Source organism: Apium graveolens, chromosome 5 (assembly GCF_009905375.1).
Source record: "Apium graveolens cultivar Ventura chromosome 5, ASM990537v1, whole genome shotgun sequence".
Lineage (NCBI taxonomy): Eukaryota > Viridiplantae > Streptophyta > Magnoliopsida > Apiales > Apiaceae > Apium > Apium graveolens.
Window position 1 is genome coordinate 209,669,615 of NC_133651.1, and position 23,979 is coordinate 209,693,593.

Below are 23,979 nucleotides of genomic sequence, written 5' to 3' on the forward strand. Positions count from 1 at the left end.
TAATTCTTAGATGTTGTAGGAAATTATCAGTCATGTTGACTACTAGTGGATATGAAAATAGGAGGGCTAATTGTAAATATTTCATGCCTTGTAATTTTGTATAAGTGAAGAAGTATCAACTGATATTGAAGACCTTCAACGGATAAGAAATAAAGCTTCAACGGATGTCTCTAAAGCTTCAATGGATAATATCCATCAATGGATAAGTGCTTCAACGGATAAAGACTTCAACTGCTAATGCATCAACGGATAAAGCTTCAACGGATAAAGCCTCAACGGATAAGGCATCAACGGATGAAAGCTTCAGCGGATGCTTAGTTCATTAGCAGTTGATAGTGACAATTCATAAGCTGACAGAAGCACATGGGTTGACAGAGACAAAGTGGAATGTGGAAGCCTCTAGGAGGAATCAAGAAAATGCAGCATTTCCATTCTGGTGCAAACAAGGAAGTATTCAAAGATTAACAGCTAAGCCTAAATCGCATTGGATAGAGAAATGAAGAAGAAACATGTGAAGAGCCTTTTTAATTATATTTTACAGTTTTGTCTTCACTTGTAAACTTGGTGATATATAAACGAAGTAGCAGCTAGTAATTAGATGTGAATTTTCCAGAGCTGTTTAGAAAAATCCAGAGAGAAAATCATCTAGTTTGTACTAGGAAGCAGCTGTGATTTAATTCTTTGAATCACAGATTTTCTGAATTAACACATCTCTGGTGGAACAATAAATCCACCAGAAAAGTTTTTAAGTTCTTTGTGTTCTCTACATTTGTGTTTGAATATATATATATCTGTCTGTATTAGCTTCAAGCCATTCACACACATCTGCTCACTAAAACACTTAGCCTTAGAAACTACTCAAAACTTGAAAAAGTTTTGAGATTTACATTCAACCCCCGTTCTGTAAATCTCATTGTTAGTTCACTGGGAATAACAATTGGTATCAGAGCAAGCTCTTAATATACAAAGAGTTTAAAGATCTATTCTGCTAGCATCATGAGTAAGAATGATATTGGTGTAAAGATTTCAATCTTGGAAAGAGATAACTATCATCACTGGAAAGTGAAGATGCATTTACATCTTCTCTCTCAAGATGAAAGCTACATCAACTGCATTGAAAATGGTCCTCACATCCCCCACAAGGTGGCCACAGCTACTACTGCAACAGTTGCTGTTGGACAGTCTATTCCTAAGCCAAAAGCAGAATGGACTGTTGAAGATATTGAAGAGGTTCACAAGGACAAGAAAGCCATGAACATTCTATTTAATGGCCTAGATCAAGATATGTTTGACAATGTCATTAACAGCCAAACTGCTAAGGAAATTTGGGATACTGTGCAGCTTATCTGTGAAGGTACTGAGCAAGTTAGAGAAAACAAAATGCAGCTTCTCATTCAACAGTATGAATATTTTCATTTTGAAGAAGGAAAATCATTGAATGATACCTTCAACAGATTTCAGAAACTGTTGAATGGATTGAAGCTGTATGGCAGAATGTACCAAGTCAAGGACTCCAATTTAAAATTTCTAAGGTCTCTACCAAAGGAATGGAAGCCTATGACTGTTTCTCTAAGAAATTCTCAAGATTATAAGGACTTCACACTTGAAAGATTATATGGAATTTTGAAGACATATGAACTTGAGATGGAGCAAGATGAGTTGTTGGAAAAGGGAAAGAGAAAAGGAGGATCAGTTGCACTTGTAGCTGACAGTGAGAAGGTTGGAGCCAGGAATGAGGAGAAGACAATGCCAAGTCTCAAAATTGGCACAAGCAAATCAGAATCAAGCAAGGGTAAAGAGCAAGTAGCTGAGGATGAAAACAATTCCAGTCAGGATGACTCTGATGATGTTGATGAACATCTGGCTTTTCTGTCCAGGAGGTTTGCAAAGATGAAGTTCAGGAAAAATATAAAATTCACTAAGCCAAACAAAAATATGGTGGACAAATCCAAGTTCAAATGTTATAACTGTGGCATTAGTGGACACTTTGCAAGTGAGTGTAAGAAGCCAACCTCTGATAAGAAGAAATTTGAGCAAGTTGATTACAAAAAGAAGTATTTTGATTTGCTCAAACAAAAGGAAAGAGCTTTTCTCACTCAAGATGATTGGGAAGCAGATGGAGTCAATGAAGATGATGATATGGAATTTGTCAACCTAGCCCTGATGGCTAATTCTGATGAAAATGAAACTAGTTCATCAAGCAACCAGGTAATTACTATTGATCTCTCTCAGCTTTCTAAAAATGAATGCAATGAAGCCATAAATGATATGTCCAATGAATTATATCATTTGCGAGTTTCCCTTAAATCACTAGCTAAAGAAAACAGTAGGATCAAAGAGAATAATGTGTTTTTAAGTGATAGGAATGCTGTGTTAGAAGATCAGGTAATTGAGCTTGAAAAGATTAAACTTAGATGCTTGACTGTTGAGAGTGAACTAGGAGAAGCTGTTAAGAAAGTAGAAATTCTTTCTAAACAGTTAGAAAGTGAGCAAGAGGTAATCAAGGCCTGGAAAACATCTAGGGATGTTAGTGTTCAGATTGCCAAGGTTCAGGGAATTGAATCATTCTGTGAGGATGCCTGGAAGAAAAACAAAAAGGAGTTAGAATTAATTGATGGATTGTCAACGGATGTGGAATCAACGGATGATGAAAGTTATCTGTTGAAGGAAGAAAAAGAGCATCCGTTGAAGGCTCATCAATTAAAACAGGCAAGTAATTTTAAAAATAAAAATCTCAATAAGAAGGATGATTCAACTTTCAAGAACTTTGTCAAAGAAGGAGCTATCACATCCAAAGATGCCAGTAAGGTGAATATAGGACATATGACTTTAGATCAGCTGAAAAATAGGCTTAAGTTGGTTGAGGATAAGAAGGAAACTAAAAGAAAATTTAAAAGAAATGGGAAGGTAGGGATTAATAAATATAACAATTACACACCTGATAGGTATGCTCCTAGAAAAAGATGTGTGCATTGTTAAAGTGTTAATCACCTATCTGATAATTGCAAATCTGTTAAAAATGCTCCCATGCCTTCAAATCCCTCCATGCCTAACATGTCTATGTCACCTCTGCATGCTATGCCTGTTATGTCTCATCAGAATCCCCATGCACATTTTGCAAACATGCCATATATTAATAATCCTTATTTTACTGCATTTAGTATACCTCAAATGCCATACAATATGCCTATGTGGAATAACATGTTTGCACAATCTATGCCTTATCAAATTCAATCAAATGTGCTAAATGATTCTGTGACTAACCCTACACTTCAACCAACCACATCTGAGATCAAGGTTGACCCAAAGTTACCTAAGTCAAAAGATGCAGGAGGAATGAAGTCTAGGAAAAAGGCTAACAAGGCTGGACCCACGGAAACTTGGGTACCAAAATCAACTTGATTAATTTTGTTGTGTGCAGGGAAAAAGAAGGAATCTATGGTACTTGGACAGTGGCTGTTCAAGACACATGACAGGAGATTTCACCCTGCTCACATAGTTTAAGGAGAGAGCTGGCCCTAGCATAACCTTTGGAGATGACAACAAAGGATTCACTATGGGATATGGCTTGATTTCAAAAGAAAATGTCATCATTGATGAAGTTGCATTGGTTGATGGTCTCAAACACAACTTATTGAGCATCAGTCAACTATGTGATAGAGGGAATACTGTTTCTTTCAATTCTGAAGCCTGTATTGTCACAAGTAAGAAGGACAATAAAGTGGTTCTAACTGGAGTTAGTAAAGGGAATGTGTACTTAGCTGACTTCAACTCTACAGATGCAGAATCTATTACTTGTCTTCTCAGCAAAGCAAGCTCAGTTGAAAGTTGGCTATGGCACAAGAAGCTGTCCCATTTGAATTTCAAGACAATGAATGATCTAGTCAAAAAGGACTTAGTTAGAGGAATACCTCTAGTAGAATTCAAAAGGGATGGACTGTGTGATGCTTTTCAGAAAGGAAAGCAAAAGAAAGTATCATTCAGTAAGAAGCTTGAATCTGCAATTGATGAACCATTACAACCGCTACACATGGATCTTTTTGGACCAGTCAATGTATTGTCAATTTCAAGGAAAAAATATTGCCTAATGATTGTAGATGATTTATCAAAGTTTTCATAGGTTTATTTTCTTGGATCAAAGGATGAAGCTAGTAAAATCATTAACAATCATATAAAGCAAGTCAACAATCATCCTGATTTCAAAGTAAGGAATATTAGGAGTGACAATGGAACTGAGTTCAAGAATTCAACCATGAAGTTGTTCAGTGAAGAAAATGGGATCATGCATGAGTTCTCAGCTCCAAGGACCCCACAACAAAATGGTGTGTTGGAAAGGAAGAACATATCACTAATTGAAGCTGCAAGGACAATGCTTGAAGAGTCAAAACTCCCAACTTATTTTTGGGCTGAGGCTGTTAACTGTGCATGTTACACTCAGAATATTTCTCTAATCAATCAGGCAAAAGGCATGACTCCCTATCAATTATTCAAAAGAAGAAAACCAACTTTAAACTTTCTGCATATCTTTGGTTGCAAATGTTACATCTTAAGGAATCAATCTGATCACAAAGGGAAGTTTGATGCAAAGGCTGATGAAGGAATATTTGTTGGTTATTCTGCTGGAAAATCATATAGGGTCTACAATCTAAGAACCAACATTATCATGGAATCTGTGCATGTTGTATTTGATGATAAAAAGATTGATGGACTAACATATGAGGGACATCATGAAGGACTCAAATTTGACAATATTGAGACATATTGTGATGATAGTGAAGATGATAATGATGAAGAAGGCATCTCAAGAAGAATTCAAAATCTACCTTTGGATAATGCACAGAATGCTGCATCCGTTGAAAGTCATAATTCAGCTTTCATTGAAAGAAGCAATGCAGCATCCGTTGAAAGACAAAGTGCATCATCCGTTGAACTTCATAATGAAGCATCCGTTGATCACAGTCTGTCAACGGATAATCAATTCACTTTATCAGTTGATAGAGCTCCCAATTCCTTTCATAGGATCATCAACTCAGGGGGAGTTTCAACCAATCAACATTCTATCTCACATCATGACAATACTGAGGCAACCTCATCTAGAGCTAATCTACCACCTCAAAGGAAATAGACCAAGAATCACCCTTTTGAACTGATCATTGGTGATGCTACATCTAAAGTGCAAACTAGAAGGGCTACTCAAGATGAATGTCTGTATAGTAGCTTTCTATCACAGGAGGAACCTAAGAGAGTGGAAGAAGCTCTATTGGATCCAGATTGGATTTTAGCAATGCAAGAGGAGCTAAACCAATTTGAGAGGAACAAAGTATGGAAGCTGGTACCGAAGCCAAAGAACAAGAGTTCTATTGACACAAAATGGGTATTCAGAAACAAGATGGATGAAAATGGCATTGTCATAAGGAATAAAGCCAGATTGGTTGCTAAAGGCTATTCTCAACAAGAGTAATAAATTTTGATGAAACATTTGATCCAGTTCCTAGACTTGAGGCCATCAGAATCTTTCTAGCCTATGCAGCCCATGCCAATTTCAAAGTCTATCAAATGGATGTCAAGAGTGCATTTCTAAATGGAGAATTGGAGGAAGAAGTTTATGTAAGCCAACCTCCAGGATTTGAAGATCTAAACTTTCCAGACTATGTGTATTATCTGTTGAAAGCACTCTATGGACTAAAGCAAGCACCTAGAGCCTGGTATGAGACTTTGTCAAAATTTCTTCTAGATAATCACTTCACAAGAGGTACTGTTGAAAAAACTCTTTTCTTTAGAAAAGTTAATGGCTCTACAATACTTATTCAAATTTATGTAGATGATATTATATTTGGATCTACAGATGATAAGCTTTGTAAAAAGTTTGCTAAGTTAATGCAAAATAAATATGAAATGAGCATGATGGGAGAGCTAACTTATTTTCTTGGTTTACAAGTTAAACAAGTTAGTGGTGGAATTTTCATTAGTCAAACTAAATATATTTATGATCTTTTAAAGAAGATTGACTTAATGGACTGTTCATCTGCAAAAACTCCCATGGCCACTGCCACCAAGCTAGAATTAAACAAGGCTGAAAAGTCTGTGGACATTTCAAGTCATAGAGGCATTATTGGCTCACTTTTATATTTAACTGCTAGTAGACTTGATATAATGTTTTCTACATGTCTCCGTGCTAGATTTCAAGCTGACCCTAAAGAATCTCACTTAGTGGCTATTAAAAGAATCTTCAGATATCTCAAAGGGACTCCAAATCTAGGAATTTGGTACCCTAGAGAGTCTGGTTTTGATCTAATTGGCTACTCAGATGCAGATTATGCAGGCTTTAAAATAGATAGGAAAAGCACAACTGGCACCTGCCAATTTCTAGGGAACAAGCTTGTGTCATGGTTCAGCAAGAAGCAAAATTCTGTTTCTACATCAACGGCTGAAGCTGAGTACATTTCTGCTGGTAGTTGCTGTGCACAGATACTATGGATGAGAAATCAACTATTTGACTATGGACTAACTGTTGACAAAATTCCTATATTCTGTGACAACACAAGTGCCATTGCCATTACTGAAAATCCAGTGCAGCACTCAAGAACCAAGCACATTGACATCAAGTACCACTTCATTAGGGAACATGTGATGAAAGGTACAGTGGAACTTCATTTTGTTCCAAGTGAAAAGCAGATTGCAGACATATTTACCAAGCCACTTGATGAATCAACATTCACAAGATTAGTAAGTGAGCTTGGTATGCTTAATTATTCATAAATTTGTGTCCTCTATATAATCTGCCTTGAAGCCGGAAATGAATTTGCTGCAAGAAGAAAGTTGGCTTTAAGTAAGACTTATTCTATCAACGGATATTCCCTATCCGTTAAAAGCCAAAATTGTTCAATCAACGGATGTTCATTATCCATTGAAAGACAAATACTTTTCTGGTAATTTTATCCCTCAACGGATAAAATAGAGTTGATCATCAACGGATAACTATTTACCTTATCCGTTGAAGTGTCACATCAGTTACTTTAAGTGAGTCACGATTCTTTTCCTTAACCGTTGATACAGATATACACTATTGTATGTATTTGTATTAAAGGCAGTTTTCAAAATTTCTACAGTTTTCTTTATTATTAAACGGCTGTAATTTGTTTAAAAGTGTCATTTAATCATTTTATTTACGTTTTAATTCAAGAAAGTATAAAAGCCCATTGAATATTTATTTTCACTTTACGCTTCTTGAATTTTTTTTTCTCCTTCTCTCCCAAAATTCTCAAGTTTTTCTCTGCAACCTCTACTCACAACAATGGCACCAGTAGTCAAAATTATGTCTCAATATGGATTTGTTGATGAAAAGAATAATTTCGTAGCCTTGGTTGAAAAGAATGAAGCCCATTCTGATTATCACAAGATGATGGACTTCATCAAAAACTGCAAACTAAGCTATGCAATGCTGGAAGCCCCAACCATCTACTGTGAGGTGATTGAGGAGATTTGGACAATTGCAGAGTTCAACTCCACAGATATGACTATTGCCTTCTCTCTCAAAGGTAAGGATTATTGCATTCACTGTGATGATATAAAGTCTTGCTTTAAGTTGCCTGAGAATAATGCCATGACACCACACACTGATAAAGATGTATCTGCTATGTTAGATTCCATAGGCTATGCTTTTGATTCTGCTAGTTTAGGTAGTATTAGAAGGAAGGGCCTTAGGAAAGAATGGAGTTTTCTTGGAGATGCCTTTATCAAGGTTTTCTCTGGGAAGATTAGCAATTTTGATGCCATAACTTCATCTCTTGTTAATATGCTCTATATGCTAGTTTCTGATAGGTACTTTAATTTTAGCAACCATGTCATGCTAGAATTAGGTTCCAGATTAGGTAACAAAGCTAATAGACCATATAACATCTACTATGCTAGATTCTTTATGTTATTGGCAAACCATGTTGTTGAAGGATTGGTTATATCTAATGAGAACAATAAACTCAAATGCTGGGCACAAGAGAAAAGGGTCCTTGCAGACCTTTTGAGAATGAACCTCAACAGCCAGGTGCCATTGGTATATTTGCTAATCATGAATGCACCACATGTAAGTGAGGTAAACACTTCTATAACTCCTACTGTTTCCAACCCCATTGTTTCTTTGCCTTCCAGTATGGAAATGGAATCTGTGTCTTTGTCCAAACAGTTTCCTACCAAAGCCACCAAAACTAAAATTTCAAAACACAAGCCAAAGAAAACCACCTCTGTTGTCTCTCAAAAGACAACAGTTGTAACAACTACCATAAACCCTGAAGGGAGTGAACAGGGTGTGAGTGGTGAGGGGAGGGGTAAACATCAAGAAACCCCCCAAGGATAAGGTGAGAGAGGTGAGTGGTACCCCAGCCAGCCAAACCACAGTCTCTTAAAAGACTGTGGTGGTTCAAAAGGAGTAAAACACATCCCTAGTTGCATCCTCCCAAAAGGGTGCAACTATTGAAAATAGTCCCCAACCAAGGACACAAAACAAAAGAGGGAGGGACACTGAAGCCACACATTCACCAATTAAAGCCTTTTCAAGGAAGAAGAAGGCCAAGACCCTAGTTTCCACACAAGGGGCACACATCCGTTGATGGTTTCTACACATATAACAAAAACAATTCCAACTGTAGAGGACATGGTTACTGTATAATCACTTTTAGGTTTGAGGGAAGGGAGTGATAATTTGAGTGAGAGGCTGGGTTGCTCCTAGGCAAAAGGAGAGGTTGAGAGTCATCATATGCATACTATTTCTTCCAGCATGGCAAAAGTGAGTGAGGGGAGTGCCATCTTAGAAGGTGAGGGTGAGGGTGTGAGGGTGTGTGTGAGCCAGGGGGAGCCCCTGATGCAAGAAAATAGAGAAAATGAGAGAAAGGCAGGTACAGAAGCTATAAGGGTGGATCCAGCCATTGCTAGTGCGTCAATGATAATGGATAATAAAGAAAAGGAAAGACAATTTCAGCAACATTACAAAGCTATAATTGATAACATTTCCTTGGATGCTGACACTTTTACTCACCCTGTTCCAGCCTATCAATTATTGGCTGCTCAGGGCAATATGGAGGCAGAATAGACTTTAAACATTGTACACACTTCAGAATCTCTTCTCAGAGACAAAGCTGCTGTTAACAGGCTCCCTTCTCAAGCTGGTGAGCCATCTGAAGAATTTGGAGTAAATTCTAATGATGATGATTCTGATTCTTTGGATGAGAGCATGAACTTAGGGGGAGAAGCAGGCCCAAGTTCTGTTCCAGATCTCCCTGATTGGGCATTGGCAAAGGCATCTACACTAGGAGAGTTTGGTGTTACTTTGGTCAGGCAAGTAATGACTATTCAGAAGGCCCTTCAGGAGACTACATATGCTGGTACCAAGGCAATTCTTTAAGCTCATCTGGACTCTCTGCATCTCTTGCAGTTGCAGCATTTCAAACAGAATCTAAGTGTGGATGAACTCAAGCAGGAGATTGCTGATCTGAAATCCTACAATGTTGAGAAGATGGATTCAGTCATGCCTTATGGTACTATGCAAGATTTGTTGGGGAGACTAAGGAAAGCATCTGATGCTGACAAGAGGCTGGCCAGGTTGGAAGACAGAGTTCAGATCATTGAAGACTCTATGGTCACCATTCTTCAGAATCAACAAACTCAGACAAATCTACTAATGCAGCTGGCAAAAGCACAAGGCTTGACCCCTACCCTTGATGATAACAAAAAGGGAGAGAATAAAGGGGAAGGGGAAGGAGAGCCATCAACAACAGTTCAAATATCTCAAGTGCTAGTTCCTGCCATCACCACTTCTCCAACTATTCAAATCAAAGGAAAGCTTGATGGAATTGATCTAATCCAGATAGCAGCAGCTGAATTGCAAGTCAAAGAGCAAAGGAGGAAAATTGATGAAAAGATGTAACAAATTTTTGGTTCTACAACTTCTAAATCACAATCTATGAAGCATAGCACAAAGGTGGAACCAATTATTATGGAGCTCAAGCCAGTAAGGAGGAATAAGGTTGGAGAAACTTCTTCCAAGAATCTGAAACCTATGGTTCTCAAGCCCAACAACAGATCCAGCAAGGACTCTACAAAGAACCCTCTAAGCCTTGCTCAGTTGAAAGAAGTGGACTTTCCTCTTCCAAAGCCTGATGAAGACAAGGTTTTGGGTGGAAGTATCATAAAGCACAAAGAGACCATGGATGTGGTTGAAAGGAGGAACATGGCTATTATCTTTAGAGAGGGAAAGAGCATTTGTGTGATGCAAGGACATCCCAAATTCCCAATAGCCAAGAAGGAAGAAACCAGAAGGTTGAAGGAAGAAGCCAAAAAGCTAAAGGCTGACAAAAGAGCACAAGCAAAGCTTGAAAAATAGCTAAAGTCAAGTCAAGCTGAAGAAAAGAAAGAAAATAAAGACAAAAGTGAAGATGAAGGTATGGGGGACATGGTTGATAATGATATGGAAGAAAAAAGTAGGGGGAGATTGTTAGGAATATGTGTATTAGTTTGATGATAAGTTATACGAAACACTTAAGTAGAAATCTAATATTTGTAGCCTCAACGGATAAGACCATCTTGGCTATCCGTTGAAGGAGTAGCTTTACTTAGCAATAAGTTTAGTATTATAGCACATTTCATTCTCTGGATTCAAGTTGTAATTCTTAGATGTTGTAGGAAATTATCAATCATGTTGACTACTAGTGGATATGCAAATAGGAGGGCTAATTGTAAATATTTCATGCCTTGTAATTTTGTATAAGTGAAGAAGTATCAATTGATATTGAAGACCTTCAATGGATAAAAAATAAAGCTTCAACGGATGTCTCTAAAGCTTCAACGGATAATATCCATCAACAGATAAGTGCTTCAACGGATAAAGACTTCAACTACTAATGCATCAACGGATAAAGCTTCAACGGATAAAGCCTCAACAGATAAGGCATCAACGGATGAAAGCTTCAACAGATGCTTAGTTCATTAGCAGTTGATAGTGACAATTCATAAGCTAACAGAGGCACATGGGTTGACAGAGACAAACTGGAATGTGGAAGCCTCTAGGAGGAATCAAGAAAATGCAGCATTTCCATTCTGGTGCAAACAAGGAAGTATTCAAAAATTAACAGCTAAGCCTAAATTGCATTGGATAGAGAAATGAAGAAGAAACATGTGAAGAGCCTTTTTAATTGTATTTTACAGTTTTGTCTTCACTTGTAAACTTAGTGATATATAAACTAAGTAGCAGCTAGTAATTAGATGTGAATTTTCTAGAGCTGTTTAGAAAAATCCAGAGAGAAAATCATCTAGTTTGTACTAGGAAGTAGCTGTAATTTAATTCTTTGAATCACAGATTTTCTGAAATAACACATCTCTGGTGGAATAACAAATCCACCAGAAAAGTTTTTAAGTTCTTTGTGTTCTCTACATTTGTGTTTAAATATATATCTGTCTGCATTAGCTTCAAGCCATTCACACACATCTGCTCACTAAAACACTTAGCCTTAGAAACTAGTCAAAACTTGAAAAAGTTTTGAGATTTACATTCAACCCCCCTTTTATAAATCTCATTGTTAGTCCATTGGGAATAACATAAACTCATCTCTCTCACCTCTCTCTGCCGCTCATCCCTCTCCACCATCCCCTTTTCTAATCTCTCTCAACCATCTCCTTCGTTCATTTGTCTCACCTATTTACGACTCAGCTTCCTCAGTTAACTCAGTCACTCATCTTTCACATCTCTATTAAACCCTTAATATTTGATTAGAGCAAAAACTCAAATCCATAAATTGGTTTGAGCGATTTCAATTAAAGTTTCAATTAAAGGTACACTAACCATCTTTTTTCATATGAGATTATACATGTGAAACTTTTCGATTAGATGTTGGATTATAGGTGTTCATAATTTTTGTTCGATTAAAGATCTAGTGTCATTTGTTAATTTTTTTGGGTTTTTATGTTAAATAGTACGATTTATGTCAATTGTTTTAGAATTTTGTGTTAATTAGTGGAACAATGTGTTAATTTATCTATTTTGCATCATTCTCCAGTTTTAAATCTTCTTCTTTTTAGAAATATTTTAGTGACAAACTACTACTACTTTGTGTTAGTTTTATAGTTTGTGTTCATAGTTCTTGTGTGTGTAATTTCTATTTTGTATTGTATTCTCTATTCTGGTATATAATTGTGTTTGAATGCAATTTTGTTTTAGTTCTAAAAAATGTACTGTTTTCATCTGGGCATTATAAACCTGTTGAGTGGTATGTGGTTGAGTTTCATAAAAGTATAGGAGTGAGACGTGTGATTATAGTGTTAGGTGATTTATTTATGTGTAATTTTCTATTTTTTGCATTCCTCAAGCTTGAATCTTTTTGTACCACTGTATAACTCTATATTTATGTACATATAATTGATGTGGTGAACCCCTACTTTGATTGCTTGTGTTTTGGGCAAGTTGTAATATTAATTTATAATAATTAGAAAGCTTTGGTTTACTCGATTATATCCAAATTTTACTGATCATTTGTGTAGATTTAGGATGACTAATATTAGTTATGTAATATATATGATCATGTCCCCTTCTTTTAAGGAATGACAGACTAAAATGCTAAATTGATTTACAGGCCAGTATAGTGCTACCACATGCAAGTCCAATGTGATTTTGCTTTCTCTTTCCCAAAAGGAAATTGTTAATATCATTAATATAGGTGTTTAAAATGTGATCTGACCTTTTTACATGATTTTACAGATGGTGCTCATATTCTTTATTAATTTATCATTAATTTAGTTGTTTGTCGTGTTTGCAAATTAAGACACTAGTATATGCTTTTCAAGTCACCTCTTGTTATAATTTTTTTTTAATATGTATTTGCTTCTCATTTTTGCTTCATCAACATAATTTAAGTTGCATTGCAGGAACACCTTCTAGATAGTACTAGGGCGGGATCGAGATGGAGTAGGTGTTGGAAAAATAATTACAGGATTGATCTTGAAAAAGGTTTGTCGTTCACCATTATTATTTTGTCTAAAATTCTATACATATCTCCATGCATAGTTACACAATTATCGGCCATACCACATAAAAGAGAAGATTTCTACTATTTTCTAGAGCAGATGTACTAATTTCTTTAGTCAACTCGTTTTCATATTAATGCAGCACTTTGCAGGATCTAAATGAATACAATTACCTAAAATTTGTAGTGGTAAAAGTTTTGAGTATTATATATATATATTTATAATTCACTTTTATCTATGAAATGTCTTTATTTGAGATGATCGATTGTTATTTTGCAGGGTCATGGTGGACCTCGAAGGAATCTAAATGTCGCGGTCCAAAATATTAAGAAACCAGCTAATTGACATCATATCGAAGCTAAATGTCAGGCTAGACTTTACTGTATTGGATTATCTGGGTTAGCCTTCTTTGAACATTTTTCTATATCGTACATATGAGTTACAAATAAGGTTGGCAAATGAGTGGCAATTCTGGACTCTCAAGTATAAAGTACTTAACTGAATTATACACTACGAGACAGAGTATTTAGTATTCTCTTAATCTACACTTGAAAAATTTGAATTATAAAAGTTCACGCTTACCTAGTATCTTTATCTAATATGATACATGCATACCTATGAGATTCGTTGTTGTAAGATAATATAAAGAGGTGTCAGACACTGACTTGAATTTTACATGTAGAATCCATATTCTCAAATATACAGAAATTGTAAGGGGAAAAGGGGGAAAAGATCAAGGAGACCAATTATGCTAATTTTATAGCTGTTATTATTTCTGCCAGGTATAGAACTTGGAAAGAGAATGTTGTTAAACAAAATAATAAGAAAATTGTACAATTTCATCCTTATAACCAAACATGGTCTCCAAAAGTACAAACCTCTTCTAGAATTTTAGTTTGATGATGCTTTACTTTATATGTCAAAGGCAAGCATTACTGAGGATGTGAAGTTTGTTTTAATTTTTTTTATAAGAATTATACCCATTGCTTTAATTCCGTTTATAAAAATTATTCTCACATACGTAGGAGATGTCCGACTGATAAAGCACAATGCAAATGCCAACGTAAGTTCCAAATCATTATTTTGCTATATAATTGTAGATTTTGACATTAACTAATGGAAACGTTGTTTTTTTAAATTTCTTGGTATTGATAATTAGGAACAGTTCTTATTCTTAATCTTTTCTTTATTCTGTTAACTAGTAATCCCATTTGGTCATCAAGGCCGGATACTATTAATTTTCAATTATTTACTTGATCCTGCTATATATGTGGACATTCTCCTCCTCCTAAATTCTAATATATGTACGGTTCCAATAATCATTTTTACTTAGCTTATTTCTATGTAATATTGTAGAAGTGAGAGATCATCGCATTGGAAAAATGGAGAGCAATAGCTTTGTACCAAAGAATTTGGCAAGTTGGCCATGTCGCTGCTCAATCGGAGAAGTCATTTTTAGGGAGTTTCTTACCAGAGGACTAGCTAGTTGTAGCCAACAACCCAAGTTTTTATTTTTTGTCATTAAAATTTATATTCAAGTACTATATATAAGGTGATTTAATTTTATAAGCCGAGTTTGTCTGGGATGTATTAATATTTGTTTTATTGGATTCGATATCAAACAAAATTTGGAATGTGAATGTTTTTTGGTATAATTTTGTGATCGTATATGAAAAAAATATGATACCAAAATTTGGACTAATAAAAGTGTTGCACATATGCTAATAAAACATAAAAATATTAAAATAGAAAATAATGTGTTGCAGATAAATATTGCTAAAAATTAAAAAGCATTACAATAGGCAAAAAAATGTTGCAGCTAATGTTATAATAAATTACCGTGCAACACTTTTACCTCAATAAATGTTATAAAAAAATGTTGCAGTAGTCTATTGTAACATCATAAATGTGTTCTAAAACAGAGAAAAGTGTTGCAATAAAATGATTTTTGTAATACTTTGAAAATGTTGCAATAACTCCAAAAAACGTTGCTATAGGGGTCTATTGCAACGGCAGCAAATGCAACGCTGAATTTTAGCAAAAACGTTACAAAAACTTCTATTGTAACATATTTGGGGTCTTATGCTACAGTTTCTTGGAGTTGCAATAGCCCATATATGGTATAGTGTTTGATGTTGTTGTTCTAGTTCTAACACGTGCTTCAGGATCTCCAATTATTAAGTCAGGTGTATATGATTTGGTCCACTTCCTTGCAGATGGAAGTTGATTTCTAGAACTGGATCCTCCCCCATGATCTATGCTATCTCCATATGGGATACTTAGATGGTGTCAGTATGGAAACCCTAATAGTCTCATATCGACTGTGGGTTTGGGTGTTTTGAGTTTCTTGAGTTTTGGTGGGCTTAGTTGGGGTTTGTGTTTCTTGAGACATGATTGTTTGGATCTTTACTGTATGTGTGTTAACAGAAAAGCTCTGATACCAATTGTTAGGTCACACAACACTGTAGAAGGGGGTTGAATACAGTGTTTATACAATCAAATCAATTTAAAACAAGTATGTAACAAAAATCAAGTATATTTAATAAACTCTGTTATAATATGAGCTGTGTATAATCTACTCGATAATGATAACACATTAAGTGTAAACCCTAAGTCTGTGTTTATATAGTACATAGTTACAAGATATATTCTAATTGATTTGGAATACAATTATGTCTCCTAAAATATATCAATCAGATATCTTCTACAAGTCTTCTAGTCCTCTAACTCTTTCCATGCATATCTTCTATTGTTTTAGTCGTGATCTTCTCCTGTAAATCAGATTCATTACTTAACCAAAATTCTTCCCGCACTTAAGTTCTGATATGACCTTAGGTTCTGATATTAAGTTCTGACTACAGTAATTCCTGATTTCACTAAGTCCTAATATGTCCTGTTGTTAAGTTCTGAAAACTAAACACAAATAATATTAGACATGACATCTCAAATATATCTAACATCCCCCTAAATGAAGAACAAAATTAAATCACACAAAGCATGATGCATATAATATCAAATATCCAGCCACATAATTAACCATAATCATGCAATGTATATCCAACACATAAAATTATAAGAAGTCGTAAGATTAGACTTACATTTCCGTACAATGTTGTTGTGATAGGTGAATTCAAGGATTGAAAGACATACCTCCAACTTTGCATTTTGAGGAATCCATACTTCTTTATTTACCAGTAGCAATAAGTGAATGTCAGTGCGTACCCATCCAATTATAGGTAAAATACTAATGAATCTACAACCAAGAAGTAAATGCCAAATAATCTGCATCTCGAAGGTATATTCCAAACTGTCCCATAGCCTGTGGGTGAATGCCAAGAAATCCACATCCAACGGGTAAATGCCAAGAAACCCACAACGAACACGTAAATTCCAAAGAACCCACAACCATCAGGTAAATGCCATTGATACCCCTTGTTCGTAACTCCAATATTATGGGCATATGCTCTATACATTTCCCAAGAGTAACTAGTCAGGCTATCCCAAAAGAGGGGTTTACGGATAATGGCTAAAACCTCATTTGGCTATGGCTCTCAATCCTTAAGGCAGCTGAAGCCAAATTCCTAAAGTTCTGGATGCCTCTTCCTCTAATATATAGCTGAAAGGGTCAAATAGTTAAAGGCGGATGTGAACTATAAAAGTGATAGGGTTACCTCTATACTCTTTGATTATCTTCCTTATCATGTATTCAATTCCAATTCCAAGGTTCACACTGGAACCTGAACTTACGTCATCCTTATAAGTTCTTATTCCCTATGCAAGGTCCTTACACTCCAATTCCAACCATATTTATGCAAGACTTTACAAGATCTACACTAGCTCAGTTTCCCTGAGATCGACATGCACCTGTGGAAAGGGATCCTACCCTATCCAGAGATTCATATTTTTTATGAATCTATCCAATGAGGTTCAAATACGTATATGCACCTAAATAAGGAATTATGCATCTATACAAACTCATCCATAATATATATATATATATATATGTTCTCTTGCATAAGTTAAACCTTACCACCCAAAGGGAATTACATAGGTTAAATAATTGGGATCCTTCCCAAATTTATGTATAATCCATACATTTCCAATATCCTTTTTAAGTATAATCCACACTTGTTCCCAACCTAGGTTATCCATATACCTAGCTTCTATAGTGTCTTGAAATAACCATATACTTTAAGGTTTTCCACCTAATCTTTTGGGCTCTCGTGGTTCGGATGATTGATGTAAATCTACTTTATCCCGGGTTTTACATATTTTCGGCTTTCCCAAACCTTATGTAAACCTTAACCAAGTTAAAAATCCATATAGCCCTAGTATCCCTAGGGTTTTCCAAATATTATCCATTCTAATTCATATATAAACCATATATTTTCCATACCATGGCGTGAAAGTCAATTCATAAAAGTCAAATCCAATCTGTGGCGTGTAAGCCAATTCCAAGAAATCAATGAAAGCCAGTTTCATCCACAAAAGCATATCCAGAGAAATCCATGAAAGCTAAATCCAATCTGTACATAATCCCTGACCAAGATTCCTTGAAATATTTAAAAATCAGTTTCCATTAGGGGTTCTCACCCCATGCGATTAGTCCCTATTAGGGGTTTTATGAAAATTCCATTACCCCGATCCATTAACTGTTTGAAAATTCTAATTTGCTTGAAAATCCATCACTTTCAAGACACCATCTTGGGCAGCATACAACATACCATCCACTAACCCCCGGTTCCTTGTAGCCATTTAAATGCAAGAGGAACCTTATATATTCCATAAAAGGGCTTGACTAGCTTTCACTTTGAACCTCTAAGCTTATGTGAGCATGCTCATTGTAAGAAATAATAGGTAGTGTAGGAGCACTACACCATTGTCTACAACAGTTTTGTAGCCGTTGTAACAATTTAGAGGCACAATAGTTAAAAATAGTGTTATGTGAATTGACTCCTACGACAGTTTATGTATTTATTTCATCTAGTTGCACAATGGTTTTTTCAAAGAAAACAAATGTATGAGATACTTTAGGTAACGGTTTTTTGTTTTTTGGGTATTGTGTTTTTGCTATGCTCACAACAGCTTTTATAATGACCAAGATATTGTTAGAAGCTAATCTAGTCATGGTATATAGTGATGCGAGAGTGTTGTTAGGATTTGTACATACAATGGTGTTAATATTTGATCTATTGTGCAAATTATTAAGGCACAATGTTTAAATTCTGTTAATCACTTGTATAAGTTTGGTTCATACAAGTGTATGCCTTTTAAAATATCATTGTCGAATATCTTTAGCACAATGATTTACTTTTGTACCAAATATTGTCTAATATAGCTTAGAACAATGGTTTACTTATGTACTAACTGTTTTCTAGTATAACTTAGCATAATAGGTTCTTTTATTTTACTAAACAATTGTCTGTCAACATAGCAATGGTTCTATACCTATTCTATTTATTTCCGATAACATTAAGAAAAATAACAATGGTTTTATAACTATTCATTATAAAAAAATAAAACTTATCTTGGATGACTTTATAAGAAAAATCCGGTAAAAGTACTATTTCCTATAATAAGACTCCTTCCTGATGAACAAAATTATTTTTTAAATGATTTTTTGAAAGATCCAACCATACAGATGTTAAAATATATTGATTTTAGTCATCTGAAAAAATTATAAAAAAAATAAAATTTATCTTGCATGTCTTTATAAGGAAAATCCGCTAAAGGTACTATTTCCTACAATGTGACTCGTTCCCGATGAGCAATTTTTTTTTCTAAATGATTTTTTGAAAGATCCAACCGAATGTTAAATTATATTAATTTTATTCATGTGAAAAAATTATAAAAGAATAAAACTTATCTTGGATGACTTTATAAGAAAAATCTAGTAAAAGTACTATTTTTCTATGACGAGACTGGTTCATGTTCAACAAAATTATTTTTTAAATGATTTTTTGAAAGATTCAACCTTAGAGATGTTAAAGTATATATATTTTAGTCATGTAAAAAAATTACAAAAAAAATTAAACTTATCTTGAATGACTGTATAAGAAAAATTCGGATAAGGTATTAATTACCTAAACGAGATTCTTTCCAGAATAGCAAAATAAATTTTTAAAATTATTTTTAGACAATACAATCGTAGAGATGTTAAATTATATTGATTTTAGTCATGTGAAAAAATTATTAAAAAATCAAACTTATATTGCATGACTTTGTAAGTAAAATCCAGTACAAGTACTATTCCCTATGTTGAGATTCGTTCCCGATCAAAAAAATATTTTTTAAATAATTTTTTGAATGATCCAAACTTAGCTTGAATGACTTTAAAAGAAAAAATCGGTAAAACTACCAGTACCCTAAACGAGATTCTTTATAACAAAGCTATTTTTTTAATTAAAATATCCAACCGTATTGATGGTAAATATCTTGAGTTTAGAAATGTGAAAAAATTATAAATAAAATTCAAATTTATATTGCATGACTTTATAAAAAATTCATGTGAAAGTATAACTCCCTACACGATATTTATTCACAATCATCAACATTATTTTTTTAACTAATTTTTTTGACAATCTAACCTTACACATGTTAAAGTATAATGATTTTAGTCATGTTAAAAAATTATAAAAAAATGGTAAACTTACCTTGCATAATTTTATAAGGAAAATAAGATAATATGACTAATATTTAGTAAAATTATCAATAATATTTTTTAAAAATAATTATATATATTTTAGTAAATGTTATAATTTTATTTCACTAATATATATTTTAATTTAATAAAAATACTATTTTAAATATACATAATGATTTTAGCTAATATAAAAGTGCTTAGAGGTTCACTAAAATTTTGGCCAGCCATATTTTAGCTGGAGATGCTCTTATATGGTAAATTTAATGAATTTTCTTTATAAAATCGTGCAAGATTACCTTGATTTTTTTATTTTTTATAGAAGACTAAAATCACATGATCTCATCTTCTTTATTTTTTTTAATTCACAAATAATTTTTTTATTTACTTTTTCACATCATTGTTTTATTAATATTATTTTATTTTTCGATTAAAGAACAAAAATAATATGCACTGCTTTGTTCCCCGTATAATAATACTAAAAGAAACCCTCCCTTGATATTTTCAATTCCCCGCCTCCCCCAAATATTCCCCCCACCCCTTAAGATCTCTCTTACTCGCCTTTTTTGAGTGTCATTCAACCACTACCATTCAAGCATCTCTCCCTACTTCTTCCACCACTTCAAACTCTCAATCTGAATCACTTAAATCACACCTCTAAATCAAAATCCTTAAATCAAAACCCTAGACTTTGTGAATCAAACCCGTGAAATTAAATCCCTAAATAAAAACCCCTAAATTGAACCCTATCTTTGCAAGATGCATGTGATTGTTGGAACCATATAAACTATTCATAAACTTGTCAGCCGCTCTTTACCCCTTTGTCGTCACTTTCGATTTGGTAATTTTCATCTATATTTCACATATTATGTATATATGTTTGTATAATAACATATAACTCTGTTTGGTTGTTTTTGTATTTGTTACTTTTCTAATTTTTAATTTTTAAAGGATGATTGAAAAATTTAGACTCATTACATGTGCCCTGTGATTTGGATAAATTTGTAATTGTCATATGATTAATTTTTCCTTGTAATGGTACTATTGTCTTGTGCGTTGGTTAAGTACACTTGTCAGAAATTAATATTTTTGTTGGTAGTTGTCATTGTAAGTTCATCTTTGGTCTCTTTGTGTCTATGAATACCTCTTGTTTAAGTTGTTTCCCCTGCGCAAATGGTTACTTAATTTGATAAACTACTAACACTTGTTTAACTTGTTGCCTTTTCTGTTTTCCAGGAAATGGAAGCAACTGTTTTAAATGGCAATGGGATAGGGATGGGTCATATTATTGTCACAACTATTTTTTTAGGGTCAACCAAAGCAGGTATAATTTTTTATTCACAGTTTATATTTGGTGTATATGTTTATATGACAGTATAATACATTGTAATGTGTCATTTGGTATGAGTTTATACTTATACATGCTCTTGGAGTAGTAGCAAACTGACGAGGGTGTAAGCCGCCATAAATTTTAGCACCAGTAATTGTGTCGCTGCTATACATTCCAAACTCACTTGTGTCCACACTCCTACTACTTGTTTTCATCTCGTCACTACTAGTACTAGTAGGTACCTCCTCAGATACTAATGATAATTGCTTAATTATCAACTATGGTCTTTCAGCTAATAAACTCACTTGCTTAATTTTTGTTATATTACATAGTAATGCATTATAATGTGTCATTACACGTGTCTATGGAGAGCCACGATGAGTTTATACAGGTAGTGGATCCCAATGTTCTACAAAATTGCTCACAAGAATCCTTATCAGTTGTGATTTCAATTACCTGCAAATGCCTTGGGTTACATTCATGGTCGTATTCGTGTATAGCCATATAAGCATTGTGATCCATTAATATGAATCCTTTTATACACTTTATACTCTGATAATGATTATATTTACTACTACCGTATTATTTTATTTGCTTCATAAAGTTTCAAATATATTATATACTTTTAAGAGTTTTTATGCTTATATTGCTCATGGATTGCTAGATAAAAACCATTTAAGCTCTAAGTAGGTACCCTCTGTTATGAAACTATCTTTGGCATTTTTCATTCAGTTATTGATTTTGTTTTTTAAGAAAAAAATATGGAGTCATTGAATATGTTGTTTTTTTTCCTTCTATTTTTTCAGCATATGCTAGGCTACCCAGTTATTTTCAAGTGGGACGACTAATGCAACATATAGGAGTTGTCGGAAAATAATTGGATCAAGAGCAGGGCTAGAGTAGTTGACGTAGCATGAAGAAATTGCTTTAAGAAGTTGAAAATAAAAATGTTGTATGTTGCTATTCCTACAAATAAAATTGTTGTATGTTGCTATTTGTACAAATGTTATAAATGAATAAAGATTTGTCTATATGGAATACACAAAATATGAGTTTTACTAGAGCGTTGCAACATAAATTTCAAACAATACTTTCTCTTTTAGCACACCATTGACTCTATTAATATAAGATAACACACCATTTTACAGAAAATGTTGTGAGAATGGAGAAAGGACAACACTTTGTTTCACGGGAATTATTGACTAACACATCATATTACAATATTATTTTATAACTACGCCGTTGTATGGAGTCATTTCAGACAATATATTTTGTTTTTAAAACTGTTGACTATAGGAAAGAAGGATAATATTTCGTCTAAGCGGACCCATTGTATTAAACATATCAGACATGTGGTGTGCATCTAAGAAATGCATGAATACCACAATCTCTCACAACACTATGTTATAACAGAACTGTTGTGTATACCAACCTTCTAACAACGTTTTCTTGTATCTGCGCTGTTGTCTTGCAGAGAGACAGATAACGATTGGGTACCGTTGCATCAGACGGCACCTCAATACTCAACGGTATTGAGGGGTATCCGATAATGGTTAAGAACCATTGTGTCACCCTATTTTCCTTGTAGTGTGCAAATGAGACAAAGTTCGCATCTTCTGTATGATTCAAAATCAAACTTATCCAAGTATTCATGTATATGTAACCCATAAATGTGTTTCTCATTATTATGGCTTAACGGCAATGCTAGAGGTAATGTTTGATTTCAGTCAACTTAGAACATGTAAATTGTTAACTAATTGTGCAACATTATAAGTCTTACCATTAAAATAGAATAAACAACTATTATTTATTTAATTAAAATGAAAACCTTTCTTATCATGGCAAGAAATTGACTTAATGTATCCGCTAAAGGCATGCACGTAATAACAATTTATCAAGTTCTCAATCTCGCCTTATGGGCAACATTAGGTATCGAGTTCTTTCAACTAGAGCAACAACTTTTGCTCCAATTCTAACCCTATACCTGAAGCTTGACCATTGGTAGTCTCCTTCTTTAGATCTTCCAGTAAGCTCGACAATTTAACTTCCATTCATCCAGTTATTTCCACAGAAATGACAATCATCTTCTTTAGCAACTTAGGCTTCAAAATCCCTTTGGAATTGTACTTTTGTTTGGCACCGAATAAGATCAAATATTTACCTCACCTGTCCACTTTCCTTTCCCATTTGCATTCCATTTGTACAGCATCAATATGGATGTAACTCAGTGAGTGTTCTGTCTATCTCATTCCTTTTGTTCTTAACAAACTGAGAAAAGAAATTGTTCAAAGTTCGTTTGATCAAATCAAGCTGAGTCTCTAGACCATTCTTGAAACCTAAAATATCAAGGCACATATTCCTATCACCTTTAGAACATGTGGTCCAAGCGGATATAATTCTCCCATTAATATAAAAGTATGGTGCCTTATTATTGTCAAATCTTTCTGACGAGCCTATCCTTCAAACATCTTTTGAAGGTGCTCAATCATATCATAAGCATCATTATGCTCTTGTTGCTTCTAAAGCTCAGCACTCATAATTACAAGCATGAGATATGAAATATCAGTTGCATAGTTACTTTGCTTTCGGTAAGCATTTTGTTCTACACATGTTTCATTCTCAGCTAGAAGAAATAAGGGAGGGGTTTGAGTGACATCCTTGAACCTGAGGACAACCCTCAAGTTCCCATGTCAATCGAGGAAATTATTTCATGTCAGCTTGTCCTTCTCAAGGAATATTATATAGAGAAGTTATTTGTGTTATTTGTCATTTGATATCTACAATATTAAAGTGCATAAAATGACTTAGTCTACAAAAGATCATTAAATTATGTTCAAGTGATTATTCATATATATATTCACAATATATATCTCCCACTATTTTTATCAAATCCATATCCCTAACTATTAGTTCGGATAAAATATGTTCTATATCCTTTCTAGTGAGCCAAGATCCATATTTCACCACGCGTTAGGTCAGCTTTGGCTTTTCTCCTAAAACATGA

The 23,979-nt window shown here is 34.2% G+C and overlaps 1 long non-coding RNA gene across 1 annotated transcript; it reads left to right on the forward strand.

Moving 5' to 3' along the window:
• Window positions 1-20,180: 20,180 nt before the first annotated feature.
• LOC141724286 (uncharacterized) lies at window positions 20,181-22,020 on the forward strand. Its single transcript, XR_012576578.1, has 3 exons — window positions 20,181-20,486; window positions 20,882-20,969; window positions 21,782-22,020. It is a non-coding gene; the product is annotated as an uncharacterized LOC141724286 (long non-coding RNA).
• The last annotated feature ends 1,959 nt before the right edge of the window (window positions 22,021-23,979 follow it).